The sequence below is a fragment of the Antennarius striatus genome, chromosome 15, assembly GCF_040054535.1.
Source record: "Antennarius striatus isolate MH-2024 chromosome 15, ASM4005453v1, whole genome shotgun sequence".
In the NCBI taxonomy this organism is placed as follows: domain Eukaryota; kingdom Metazoa; phylum Chordata; class Actinopteri; order Lophiiformes; family Antennariidae; genus Antennarius; species Antennarius striatus.
Window position 1 is genome coordinate 15,340,315 of NC_090790.1, and position 10,465 is coordinate 15,350,779.

The 10,465-nt window shown below is 42.5% G+C and overlaps 1 non-coding gene across 1 annotated transcript; it reads right to left on the reverse strand.

Annotated features, from left to right (window-relative positions):
- Window positions 1-2,595: 2,595 nt before the first annotated feature.
- Window positions 2,596-2,701, reverse strand: LOC137609031 (U6 spliceosomal RNA). The gene has a single exon (XR_011038273.1). It is a non-coding gene; the product is annotated as a U6 spliceosomal RNA (small nuclear RNA).
- Window positions 2,702-10,465: the final 7,764 nt, after the last annotated feature.

Genomic DNA, 10,465 nt, shown 5'->3' on the forward strand with positions numbered 1-10,465 from the left:
TCTAGTCTTTGTTCCCTCTCATTTTCCACGTTCATCAACTCTTCAAAGTACTCTTTCCATCTTCCCATCACACTACTGGCATCTGTCAATAGACTTCCATCCCTATCCTTAATCACCCTAACCTGCTGCACGTCCTTCCCATCTCTGTCTCTCTGTCTTGCCAACCGGGTTTAGTTCTGGCTGTATTGTGCAAAAACCAAGTATTGTTAGGTGCTGCTCTGTGACAGTATTTACACTCTGACCAAACTGTTCTATTTATCATTTATGAGCTTGCATGAAAACTACATACTGTACGTACCTACTCTTTGGTGTTGTGATCATATAACCTTGTATAAAGTATATATCTATCTATTTAGGGGACACTTCATCATACTTTGGTAAATTAAAAGTAAAGCTCAGTTCCGTTGAGGACGGACAGACAGACAGACAGACAGACAGACAGACAGACAGACAGACAGACAGACAGACAGACAGACAGACAGACAGACAGACAGACAGACAGACAGACAGACAGACAGACAGACAGACAGACAGACAGACAGACAGAGACACGTTGATCTACTGACGATCTACTGACCGACCATTGATCGATCGATTTGGACGGTAACAATGATGAAAAATATTAAAAACTCATCACCAGTTTTTGCACGTACTTTTCTCATGAAAATTGAATCAAATATATTTCCTGTCTGTTTGATGCATTTATTTTGAGCGACCACCGGACATGAACACATATTGGTGGCACTGCCCTCCTGTGGTCAATGGCCGTTTTTACACATTTTAGTTTCACTCAGTCTTCGTGTCTGAACCCAGATGAACAATCATCTACTTTCTTTTTCTGAGACAGAGAAGCCACGCTCCGACTGATGTTTGTCCAGTATTTATTTCTGCGGTAATACCGCAAACACCGTGAAAAACTGAAACAATTACAAACACAAGCATCTTATCACTCTAAAATATGATACAAACATGAATATTATGCACACAAAGTAAAAGTAAAAGACAAACATACCGTGTGCGCTTTCTGCCTCGAAATTTAGGAGGAGTTAGGAAGTGTTTTATTTGTTTTTCTGACCACACAGCTTCCCTTTTTCTGCCACTGTCTGCTGCATGTGGTGTGTAGATGGCTTCAAACAGAGCAAACCTTGCCACACCCTTAAATCAATTAGGCAGGTAAACTACTAATTAGTGCTGCTGCTCAGTACAACATAAAAGTTTTCCCAGTAGATGTCGCCATTCCTTCCAAACAAAGGTAAACGTCAAAACAAACTATTTACAGCATTTTAACAAGACAAAAGACAACTAAGAAATTCCACTCTGTGGTAATAAACACCTATGGACAGCAACAGCTAGTTAGCATTTCAAAAAGTTTTATGATTGCATACATTTCAAATAGTAAGACATATTAAACTCCATTGCTGATAAAATATTCAGAAGTCTCTTTGACAGTAAATGCGTTTAATACCCTCTTGTGGTCAAAGTGAGGAACTACAAATGCTTAATTTTCATTTGATCACAGATGTGACACGATGCTATGGCAGTGTCTATGCTTTCGTACGATGCCAATGGGTCTGGATGAAATATTCTAAATAAAACTTCAGAAAACCTTTGAAATGTTACTTTAAGTAACCTAACAACTCAAATATCATTATGTATTTTCTACTTGATAGAAAGCAAACTTTTGTTGAGATGAACGAAACCAATTAGATAGATAGATAGATAGATAGATAGATAGATAGATAGATAGATAGATAGATAGATAGATAGATAGATAGATAGATAGATAGATAGATAGATAGATAGATAGATAGATAGATAGATAGATAGATAGATAGATAGATAGATAGATAGATACTTTATTAATCCCGGAGGAAATTGCATATATCCACTGCTCAGGCATTAAATAACAAATAATACTGGATAAACACCAGGAGAAAAGGAAACACTGACATCACAGGACATACCACAAGACATACATTACACTAACAGACAGACACATGCAGCACTAACAGGACTTATATACTAAACTATAACTAAAATATAAACAGTATAAAATTTAAAAATATTACAGTATTAAAATATAAACAGTATAAAATAAAATCTAAACAGTATAAAATTGAATTAAAATATAAAACAGTATAAAAAATAACTAAATTATATATATATATATATATATATATATATATATATATATATATATATATAAGGTTACTTAAAGTAAAGTTACTTAAAGTATATATATATATATATATATATATATATATATATATATATATATATATATATATATATATATATATATATATATATATATATATATATACAACAGTATTAAGTAATTAAGATATATTCTTCAAAGTTGAAGTGCATGGAACGCTTTTGGTTCGATGAAAATGGAGAATTACCATTTCAACATGCAGCACTGTTGATTGTTGGATTAGTCCTAATCAACAATTAAAGGATGTGACCCCTGAGGTGAATTCAAAAACCATAAAGAACACCAAAACACAGAGACAAATACAATACACACTACCTTTATGTATTGCGTGTAAATGCCAATAACATAATCTGTCCAGGTTTTACTTTCTAATAAAGAAAAATGTGGAACGCTTCACGAATTTGCGTGTCATCCTTGCGCAGGGGCCATGCTAATCTTCTCTGTATCGTTCCAATTTTAGTATATGTATTACCGAAGTAATACGAACATTGAGAGCACAGTTTCCGGTATATATAGTATGACTTCCTGCAGGCCCGGTCAGAGACGGTTGGACGTTCCAGGACATTTCAGGACTCGGTATAGACTCTGAAAGACTCCTGAGTCCGACTCGTGACGGTAATGTGTCGGTCAGACACAAATGAATGTCGAAACCGGGTCAGACAGAATCCAGGTAACGGACATTAGGCTCAATTGGCACCTCGGAGACTCAAGGATGCATGACGGGATATTTGGGAAGGACTGCGTTACGTCACACCGCTGTGATTGGCTGACTGATCGAATGCCTGCCCCTGGTAACGCTTCCGGGTATCTCAGCCAATCACAGCTGAGTTGTGTCGCCGGTTCGTGTTTTTTTTTTAAATAGTACTTTATTGACTGAATATTGTAAACAAATAGCGTACAGAGAACATTTAACAATCGGGGTAGTAATAAAAACATTACGAAGTGTCAAACAGTTTTTAAGCTCCACAAATATTTAGCGTTTGAACGCTTTTTTGTTCTGTGAACCACTGTTTAACGTTATACAACCCAATGGATCATTATAAAAGTCTCTGAACACAGCTTTCCATATTTACATCTATGAATGTGAAATCTTGCCAGTACAATTGAAAGTTTTATAATAAAAAGCAAATGTTAGAGAAGGAGTGTTTGGGTTTTTTTTTCTTTTTTGGCCAGGCAGTGTAAAGACGACTTTACGAGTAAGTGAAGGAAGGATGGAACGTGATGTCGACAGAAGGATAGGTGCAGCTTCTGCAGCGACGTTCTTCCTGATGCCAGCAGGGGGCGCTGCGAGAAAACTGAATGTAAGCATTTGAATAGCTGGTGCTTTCAGGATGAGCATTATTTATTTGACTCATTGAAGACTAATGTTCACCAAAGACCATATTTTGTCGAAAAAGGTTTTTTGTAAAAGTTCAGACATTTAAATTGGGGCAGCAGTGGCTCAGTGGTGGAGCGGGTGGTGGAGCAGGTTGTCCAATGTTCCAAGATCGGTGGTTCAATTCCCACTCCCACCAAAAAACACCGGGAGTGTGAGCTGACAATGGGAGGTTGTGAGATCAACTCCGGAGCAATGCCGAGGCACCCTTGAGCAAGGCGCCATCACAAGCTGCTCATTTGGGGGGCACCAAGAAGGAGCTGCTACCCTCATTGCATGTTCACAGGCAGACCCCCCTGTGTGTGGTTGTGTGTATTACAGGGGCTTATACACACTAACATGCATATGAGTGATTGACATACTGGACTGTGCATTCTCAATTTCCCTTTGGGGATCATAATAGTATATGAAAAAAATAACAATTTACATTTAAAAGAATATAAATCTGAAAATGAATACATACATACATGTATATAACTAGAGCCAATGCAGTCACAGACTGCAACATCCAGAGACAGCCCTGAATTCAAAATTTTACCCTGATCAAAGCTAGTGCTCTGACCTACTGTCATTGGTCAAAGCACTAGCTTTGATCTGGTCTTACTCACACTGGCCTTCTCCCTAGTCTTCCCATGCTATCCGGTTCCTGGGTGTACAGAAGTTGAAATGTGTCTCAATTTTAATAATATTTGGTCAGTATGGATCTATTTTAAGCTTACAAAATTCAATTTTATTTTTAACATAGAACAAAAAACGTTTCCATCTCGTATTCAGCTGCTTCTTTCTCATTGTGGGTGCTTCAGGCTAATGATATGATATCATGTTTTATTCTGATTTATTGTCTAGTAACATATAATGTGCTTTTAACAGCTCACTAGTGATTTGATGATTTACAGACGTAAAGTGGAGGAAAAATACGTCAACTTGATTTTTATTTTTATTTGTATGGTAATTTTTTTTTTTTTTTTTTTTTTTTATACTGGTTTGATCCCCGAAGGGAAATTAAGAAAGAAATTAAGAAATTAATTATTAATTTCAAAATATGCACTGAAACCTAAAAACTGAACCATCTGCCAGTTTATTGTTGTACGTTTACAGTAAATCAGTATTTGGAATTCAATGAAACAACAAGTAAAACAACTAAAACCAACAAGCAGCAGACAGATACACAAACGGTTCAAACGCTGAACGGGAGAAATGTAGATCCGTTAACCCGCATTCACACCGGAATCCGCTCGTCTTCATTCCAGGGGGCCCCCGTCGGTAAAAGAACGTCCTTCAAACCGGTCACCTTCTGCAGAGGAACAGGGAGATAAAAACCGACACCGCGAAGCGATCAAGGCTGCTGCGGTGGGGCTGCGGGCTAGGGTATGGGGGGACGTGGTGGATCCAAGCCCGGTCGGGGTGAGGAGACTAACCGACAGATGAGGACAGCGGCGGCAGCTTCAGTGGCGGAGGCTTAAAGTCGGTGCAGCAGGCGTGATGAGGCAGCGGAGGGGGCTGCGGCCGCATCATCACCGTGGATGCTGCAGTGGGGCTGCGCATCAATCCTCCCACGACGCGCCGCGCGGTGGGAGGCTGACCAATGAGGCAGGTGTTGCAGCTCCACCTTTCCACATGCCCGATGTCGTCATCGGGAGCCGCACCGCCTCGGATCGCATCCCGGACTGAGATGGATCGGGCCGCGCCGGGAGTCCCGACCGACGAGGTAAGACGCGGCGTTCGGTCCGGGGGCCGCCGCCACGCACGGCCGCAGCCTCCGGTGCTCCAACGTTCGATCTGTCGGTGCGGTGTGACGTGAAGGCGGCACTCGCGCTGCTCGAGCCCCGGTCGAACGGCCGTGCACCGTGCGTGGGTCGAGTCCGTGCGGGAACCGGATCGCATCAGGCTTTTCCTCATACGGAGACTCTTGTGTCCCACTCGTGATAATGGAGTAACGTCCCTGTTGGGGGGTATAGGGGGAAGATGGGGGGGGGGGGGGGTTGAGGCTTCCCATCCAGGAACACTGACATCACCCACTAGAGAAATGTGGCTCGAGGCAGTGGAGCAGCGCGCCGCGCCGCGTTTCCACGGCTCAGCTTCAGTGATGGATCCACGTCCCACCCGAGTCACTCTGGGGTCACGTGATCCGATGGATGGATGGATGGATGGATGGATGGATGGATGGGTAGATTTTAACCCTGTCTTCAGGTTATATGAACAATGTGTTATAGTTTCAGGTTATTTTCCACACTGATCCCTCTGCGTTCGCGGGTCAGGGGGGTTGCTGGATCTCATCCCCATTGAATTACGAGCGTGAGGCGGAGTGATGCTCCGGACGTGTTGCCAGCTAATTGCAGTAGTTTCAGTTTTGCACATCAAAAATATAAAATGACAACGTCGTATTTTAATTATTGCTAATTGATCAGTTGATTTCAATCCGTCCATTCAAACCATGGTTGTTGGTTCTATTCCCGTTAACCATCAGACTGACTCTGGATTGTTTCAGCACCGCCTCTGTGTTCACACAATGGAGCGACACCAGCATCGGTTCACGTTTGGAACCGGTAGGATTTAAGTGAAGAGCTTACACAGACCTGATGCTCACCCACAGGGGGCGCTAGAGACACCGATTCAGATGGTCAAATGTGGGCGCCGGTCCAGTCTGTCAGCAGCAGACTCACTGTCACAGCTGGAGACGGGCACCTTCACCAGATGCTGTGTGTGATGCCACACACAGGAAGTTCATGTCAGGATGGGAGGAGCTTCCTGTTGCCAGAGGGACTTCCTGAGCTGCAGACCCACGGCGGTCAAGTGAACGACATGGACCATGATGCATCATCCAAACCACTCCCACCACGAGTGTGACCAGACTGTGGGTGTGGATCGGTTTGACCCGTGTTGGAAATTTGTGAACACATATATGAATAATCACATATGTGACACGCCTTCCAAACGTGCAGCTGATGTGTCCTCAGTTGGCATCCATTGGGCCTACAGAGTAGGTTCATGTCTCTCAGTAGGACGAGGTTCAGAGTTCATATGGAGTCGTCTCCCCTGTTGGTCCAGAGCAGTTCCTGTTCTCTAGATGGCAGAGGAGGTCCTGCTGCTCCTCCAGCACTGAAGTGTGTTTCCACGGTTCTGTGGATGTGTCTCCTGATCAACTGATTACAGATCAATGGTGGACCAGTGGAGCAGTCCCTGTTCTCCGACTGGACAGCTGATGGAGTTCTGCTGGGTTTAGTGGATTCTGCTGGGTTCTGTGAGTTCTGCTGGGTTCAGTGGGTTCTGCTGGGTTCTGTGAGTTTTGCTGGGTTCAGTGGGTTCTGCTGGGTTCAGTGGGCTCTGCTGGGTCCAGTGAGCTGCATCAGAATCCTGTTGTTTTTCCACTCGTGTGGATTCAGGTGTGGGTAATCCGCCACATGTCCATCGTCCTAAGTGTCTCCACGCTAGTGGCGTCTCTGGCTGACTAAAACACAGTTCAAACCAGTGTTATCCCAGTATGGCCTACCATTTCCTACTGAAACCATTCCATACTGAATTAAAAATCTCTCCTGTTTGCTGTTATGTGTGTCGACCCAATGCTACCATACCGTTGGATTACACTGTTATACTCTAACTACTAGCTGAGTGAGATTACCTTCTGTAGAGAGAGAGAGACAAACCTTACAATGACCTCCACAGGAGAGAGAGGGATCAACTGAGGGGCGTATGAGATAGTGAGAGAGACAGAGAGAAGGAGAGGGACAATAATCTGACTGCTACAGAAGAGACAGAGTGGACAGACACCCAACTCAACTAGCAGAAGTCCTGCTAGTTGGGTTGGGTCTCTGTACGGAGTTAATCATGTCAGTTCCAGCATGTGGCTCGTGCCAGAAGGGATTCTAATCTATTTGCAGAATTCTGCCTGCAAATAGATTAGATTAGATTAGATTAAAGAGTTTTAATCAGGATGAAATGGTGTTTAATATCCACCAGTGGAAAGACAGGCAGACAGTCACAGGAAAGGTCAAAGACCTTTAGCATTGCAAATAAATTTGCTCTTACTTGAGGGTTAAATACCCATTAAGCCTTTCAAGTGATGTCTGGTTTTGTCAGTGATCATATGAAAAATTCGTAAAATTTCAAGAAATTAAATGAAATGAAATGTTGTCCATACCTGTCATTTGAGTCACAAAACTTTACAAGTTCGAAGCAGCAGCACTTCTCTGCTAACACTCTCAGTGAGACACTTGTGGAACATGAAAGTTCTGACCTTTGGTTTGCGTCCTCTGGGCTCAATGGAATTGTCTTTAGTACTCTTGACTAGAGTTTCTCATTAAATCTGAAGTTCTTAACTGACTGACTGAACTTAGGTCTATTTTCGGTTTCCTGCTCTTTGTGTCCTGTCTGTTTGCATCTATGTGTAATGAATATGGCTAATGTTTCTGATGTATCAGCAACATTTCTGCCACTTCAAAGCCTGTATTTATTACTGTTTTGCTGTTCTGGTGGTGTTTCACTCTGAGGAAAACCAATTCACGTCAACAGGTCAGGACTTCTTGTTTTCCGTGTTGTGTTTGCTGTGAAGTTCTCCCTGAACTTTGGTAATAAAATACTGGGGTACCCTATGAAGATCAACCCAAACCATGAACACTTACTTTCCTTTGAGAAATCAGTGGTTTTCTGTCTGCAGAGGTGGTTTGTACTAAAGGACGAGCCTAAAGAAATGGGTGTGTGTTTTAACGTTTCAGCTTCGGGAGTGCAGATAAATGTCCAGTCACATATGAAATGTGACGTTGTAGAATCCTGACAGAAGGATCTGGAACAGCAAAGCTTTGCTTCCCTGCTGTTTGCTGCCAAAGTTTCAAGTGAGCAGCTTGGTTGTGTTTTGAGGTTGAGTGTTCTGTGTTGCTAGTAGTAACAGCTCGGCTAACATCGTCCAGCATGCCAGTGTTTTTATTGAACAGTGAGTTGAACACATAACAAACGTGTTTGCTTTGCTCCAGGTAACAATTTAATTCATGACACCTTTGACCCAGGTCACAGCATATTTTTAGGTTTACCTCTTAATTGTTTGTGAAATATTTGCGTGAAAATGATCTATAGCTGTGCTGGTGCTGCACAGATATGATAGAATCCCAGCAGGACTGGAGCGAATGATCTAGTCCTTACTTCACCTCTCCTCTCGTATGACGACAAACCCCGATTCATTTTATTTGCTGCGTCGACACAAATGAAAAGAACTGTAGCAATCAGATGATGAATTAGAGGTTCCACTGAAAAAAGAAGTGAGTTTGTTAAACAACAGCAACGGATGAATGAAAAAATGGGATGCATCAACTGTCCAAGCTTTCCACAGAAAGTTGGAATCTCTACAAATCTCTACATAATAAAACAAATTTAGCTGATATGATTTTACTCAATAATTTTTGGATCAATCTTAAGTGACTGTTAAGTTCACTTCAACAGGAAACTGAGACTATTCTACTTAACAATCTTCTTGAATAGAAGTTCTTTTTCATGCATAGTTGCTGGAATATACAGTATTGATACTGCAAATGTTGTTGACTCAATTTTTTTTTTACCTTTCCAGACAACATCAAAATTGAAGCAACTTGATGGATAAAACAAGAGGAGCCCCTTTAAGATGACACGCACAGACCCTCCTGACATACTGGTATCAACTGTGCATCAAGATATAAAAGTGATCCCAATTTCTTCACACTACAAGTCCTTGCAACCCTCTAAACAATGTGATTCTACATATTTGAGCACACTGGAGGTTAATAAGAGGGAAGTCAATAAAAGGCACTGCTGTACCTTTGACTTTAAGTCATCAGAGTTCCCAAAGTCACCCCATTACTCAATGGAGTCCCCATACAGGAAGGGCGACAGGCATGCAGCTTACCCAGATGTTTTCTGGAACGCCTTGGGGCGCCAGCAGAGATATCGATTTTCTGCTCCAGACATTTTCAGCCATAGGTTAACTTCTCAACCAATTGCAGCAGAGATGGCCAGTCATGTGGTTGTTCCTGAGCAGAAAAGAAGGACTAGGTCAAAAAGTGCACCCCGAGTCCAGACCAATCTCACCTCTGTGTCTTTTGAAGGAGCCTCAACTACAGGACGGAAGGGCAAGGAGTCCCAAAGGGCTTCAAGAGAATCTCGTTGGAGACCAGAAGTATCTCCACGCAGGGAGTCTTCCTATGCAGCAACTCGGGCTTACATGCATGAAGTCCATCCTACTAAGCTGCAGCCTCAAATAGGAGACAGCAGTAAATTTGCCTCTCACTATTCTACAGAGAATTCTGAGGATGGAGGGCTGGATAAGGCAGCAACTAGTCCTCATGTCAGGTGTCGGGTGGACATTAAACCTGATGACCCAGCATTACATCATTCAAGACGTAAAAAGACTACACCTCAAATGGATATACCTTGGCAGAGACACCACAGTGGTGCAAGTAGGAGTCTGACACTACCAAGACATTTCTCCTACTCTAGAACACCAACTCCCACTGATTCATTAGGTACAGAGAGCCAGCAAGCTTTTCAATATTCCCGCAGCGTGCCAAATAGTTACCTACAACCCATGGAGATTCCTTTGCAAAGAACGCGCTCTTCAGGTGAATACCATGGAAGGGAACGCAGAGCTCATTCCAGTCCTAATGTGCCAAGCAAGTTCTTTTATGCGGATGATCCAGGTAAATATGTCACTACTACCCCTCCTCAACCAAGTTCTTATTTTCATGATGAACGTTACACGCCAGGACAAACATACACTCCAAATGTGCAATATGTCCAAGATCCTAGGACTCAAAGAGTGCATGCTGTAGCTCCAAGACCATATTATCCTGAGATGGAAAATTACCCCTATCGTGTGCAGACAGGGTATCCCAAACCTTATACAGCAAATG